The sequence below is a fragment of the Penaeus japonicus genome, unplaced genomic scaffold, assembly GCF_977035675.1.
Source record: "Penaeus japonicus unplaced genomic scaffold, GWHDUDI00000001_assembly GWHDUDI00000033, whole genome shotgun sequence".
Classification (NCBI taxonomy): Eukaryota; Metazoa; Arthropoda; class Malacostraca; order Decapoda; family Penaeidae; genus Penaeus; species Penaeus japonicus.
The window spans coordinates 18070216-18074698 of NW_028234435.1; positions in this window are offsets into that span (position 1 = coordinate 18070216).

A 4483-nucleotide genomic window follows, 5' to 3' on the forward strand; every position below is an offset into this window, starting at 1 on the left:
GTTCATTTCAAACTACACATGCCAGACTCTTGACCACGTTCGTTCAACAAACCTCCTTGCACAGCCTGCAAATTCACAGTGCACAGAGGAAGACTTACACACTCCTCATTGATAATGATATTGTTGCTTAATACGGTTGACAAATTTAAACTTTCCACTCTTATCATTCATAATAAGGAAGTCTTTGGATTAGTTTAAGAGTGTTATTAGGATAAGGTTTGGGATAAGATTATCATCCTTAGTGAGGAAGTCCTTGCAGGAATCCTATGCAATTCATAACCGACAGAGTTGGAAAAAAATGACGATAAAGAAAATGCCAAGAAACGGGGAAGAAAAAGGAAAGTGACACCAATGCAGGGATTAAGGAAGGGAAAGGAATATGATAGAACAAACATGATTGGAGAAGATAAGGGATAATGACAGATAAGAGGAAGATACCAAAAGAACGACGAAAAAATATATGGATGATGATGGTGATGATGATAATGATGATGATGATGATAATAATGATGGTGCTGCTGCTGCTGATTATGATAATGATGTTGATTATAATGATGATGGTGGTGATGATGATGATGGTGATGCTGCTGCTGCTGATGATGGTGATGATGATGATGGTGCTGCTGCTGATGGTGATGATGATGATGATGGTAATGCTGCTGCTGATGATGATGGTGATGATGATGATGTAATGATGATGTGAGGATGATGGTGATGATGATGATGTAATGATGATGTGAGGATGATGGTGATGATAATGTTGATGATAATGATGATGATGATAACAATGGCAATGACGATGGTGACGCCGACGACGATAGTGATGATGAAGAATAAGAACCATAAAAAGAACAAGAAAGAACAAGGCAAAGACAAAGAACAAGAAAAAAATAAAGAAGAGACCAGCACCTGGCTTGTCGCTTAACACTGTTTTCCTTTCTGTATCTAGAGGCTACATGCATTTAGCACCTTTTACACTGCAATCGGCGGAAGGTGGTTGATAAGGGTTTTTTTTATATACACTTTTATTTTCTTATTCTTTTTTCTTTTTTTAGTGTAACTTACCTAAGACCGAAATTTGGTAAAGCTAGCCTCTTTTTTGTTCAAGTTGGTGCTTGATTTTTTGTGTGTATCTTCTTTTGTTGCTGTTCCATGATAAACATATACACAGGAACAGATTGTAGCCTCTATCGCACGCACACTTACGTACACACACAAACACACACACACTCATATGCACTCACAGACACTCAAACACACACACACTCAAACACACACACACACACACACACACAGCCACACACACACAGCCACACTCAAACACACACAGACGCACACACACGTACAGACACACAGCCACACTCAAACACACACAGACGCACACACACGTACAGACACACAGCCACACTCAAACACACACAGACGCACACACACGTACAGACACACAGCCACACTCAAACACACACAGACGCACACACACGTACAGACACACAGCCACACTCAAACACACACACACTCAAACACACACACACACATACAGACACACAACAACACTCAAACACACACACATTACACAAACCATTTATTCCCTAATTCAATTATCAAAAACGGCAATATTCCTTTTTCCAGCAAACTCTTAAAATATCCGCATCCATCGTTAACATAACAAACATAAAATACCGTTATTTCAGATGCAATAGGTATATGACAGTGCAATTCGTGACATATCAATATTTGTTGCTGATATTTCATCCTTTGGTATTTCATTTTTATTGATTTCGAAAAATAAAATTTCATATCTTGATTTTATGTAAGTTTTGTTTCTTCTTTTTTTTTCGTCTGTATGAATTTATGTTTTTCTTATTTTTTTCTTTTTTCATCGTTATCCAAGTCGAAGAAATTCTGTAATATTAATTTCTTATATTTTTTGTGTTTTTTTCTCTTTTTTTGAGATATTCTTTTTCTTCTTTGTAACTGTTCCGTTTTTTATTCGTTTTTTTCTAACCTTTATTTTCATTATTCATATTTTCTGTTTCGTGGTTCATAATTCCAAGCTTTTTCATTTCACTTCATTTCTATATATAGCAAATTATTGGATCATATGTATTTGTTTGTTTTATTTCGTTATCATTACTTATCTCATTTCTTTTGTCTTCATTATTGCTTGTATGATCATAAGCTATCATTGTCCCTGTTATCACCTTTATCATTATAATTATTGATACTATTATGATTACTATGTTTATCATCATTACTAGCACTATCATTTTCATCCTTATCATCATCACCATCATTATTATTATTGTCATTGTTATCATTGTCATCATTTCCGCCACTACCATTATTAGTGTCATAATCATCATTATTATCATAATTATCATTATAATCATTACCATTGCAATTGTTATCATCATCATAGTTATTCATTATTCACATCCGTGATCAAAGGCAAGGGTAAGTTCTTACACTTTTTTGCTCAAGAGAGAGAGAAAAAACGAAAGAAAAACGAGAAATGTTATACTTTTTCTTTTTTTTTTTCGTTTTTTTATGTTAATGGAAAATCCGCAAGGTGTTTGTTGCACACACCCCGGAACTGAGAGATGAGGAAAAAAAAATCATTGTCTGTTTTTTTCTTTGTCTGTCTGTCTGTCTCTTTTTTTCTATGGCTCTCTGTCTACATCTCCTTGCGTTTGCCTGTGTCTCTGTCTGTCTGCCTTTTTCTTTGCCTCTCTCTCTCTCTCTGTCTCTGTCTCTGTCTCCGTCTGTCTGTCTGTTTCTTTGCCTCTCTCTCTCTTTGTGCCTCTGTCTGTCTGCCTGTTTCTTTGCCTCTCTCTCTGTCTGACTGCCTGTTTCTTTGCCTCTCTCTCTCTGTCTCTGTCTGTCTCCCTGTTTTTTTGCCTCTCTCTCTCTGTCTCTGTCTGTCTGCCTGTTTCTTTGCCTCTCTCTCTGTCTGTCTGCCTTTTCTTTGTCTCTCTCTCTGTCTGTCTGCCTGTTTCTTTGCCTCTCTCTCTCTCTCTGTCTGTCTGCCTGTTTCTTTGCCTCTCTCTCTCTGTCTCTGTCTGTCTGTTTCTTTGCCTCTCTCTCTCTCTCTCTGTCTTTCTGCCTGTTTATTTGCCTTTCTCTCTCTGTCTCTGTCTGTCTGCCTGTTTCTTTGCCTCTCTCTCTCTCTGTCTCTGTCTGTCTGCCTGTTTCTTTGCCTCTCTCTGTCTCTGTCTGTCTGTTTCTTTGCCTCTCTCTCTCTCTCTCTGTCTGTCTGCCTGTTTCTTTGCCTCTCTCTCTCTGTCTCTGTCTGTCTGCCTGTTTCTTTGCCTCTCTCTCTCTCTGTCTCTGTCTGTCTGTTTCTTTGCCTCTCTCTCTCTCTCTGTCTTTCTGCCTGTTTCTTTGCCTCTCTCTCTCTGTCTCTGTCTGTCTGCCTGTTTCTTTGCCTCTCTCTCTCTGTCTCTGTCTGTCTGCCTGTTTCTTTGCCTCTCTCTCTCTCTCTCTCTGTCTTTCTGCCTGTTTATTTGCCTTTCTCTCTTTGTCTCTGTCGGTCTGCCTGTTTCTTTGCCTCTCTCTCTCTCTCTGTCTCTATCTGTCTACCTGTTTCTTTGCCTCTCTCTCTCTCTGTCTGCCTGTTTCTTTATCTCTCCCTCTTTGTCTGTCTGCCTGTTTCTTTGCCTCTCTCTCTCTCTGTCTGCCTTTTCTTTGTCTCTCTCTCTGTCTCTCTCTATCTGGCTGTTTCTTTGCCTCTCTCTCTCTCTGTCTCTGTCTGTCTGTTTCTTTGCCTCTCTCTCTCTCTCTGTCTTTCTGCCTGTTTCTTTGCCTCTCTCTCTCTGTCTCTCTCTATCTGGCTGTTTCTTTGCCTCTCTCTCTCTGTCTCTGTCTGTCTGTTTATTTGTCTCTCTCTCTGTCTGTCTGCCTGTTTCTTTGCCTCTCTCTCTCTGTCTGTCTGCCTGTTTCTTTGCCTCTCTCTCTCTGTCTCTGTCTGTCTGTTTATTTGTCTCTCTCTCTGTCTGTCTGCCTGTTTCTTTGACTCTCTCTCTCTGTCTCTGTCTGTCTGCCTGTTTCTTTGCCTCTCTCTCTCTCTGTCTCTGTCTGTCTGCCTGTTTCTTTGCCTCTCTATCTCTCTGTCTGTTTCTTTGCCTCTCTATCTCTTTCTCTGTCTGTCTGCCTATTTCTTTGCCTCTCTCTCGGTCTCTGTCTGCCTGTTTCTTTGCCTCTCTCTCTCTGTCTATCTGTCTACCTGTTTCTTTGCCTCTCTTTCTCTTTCTGTATTTGTCTGCCTGTTTCTTTGCCTCTCTTTCTCTTTCTGTATTTGTCTGCCTGTTTCTTTGCCTCTCTCTCTGTCTGCCTGTTTATTCGCCTCTCTCTCTCTCTCTGTCTCTATCTGTCTGCCTGTTTCTTTGCCTCTCTCTCTCTGTCTCTATCTGTCTGCCTATTTATTTATCTCTCTCTCTGTTTGTCTGCCTTTTCTCTGTCTCTCTCTCAATCTCTCTGTCTGTCT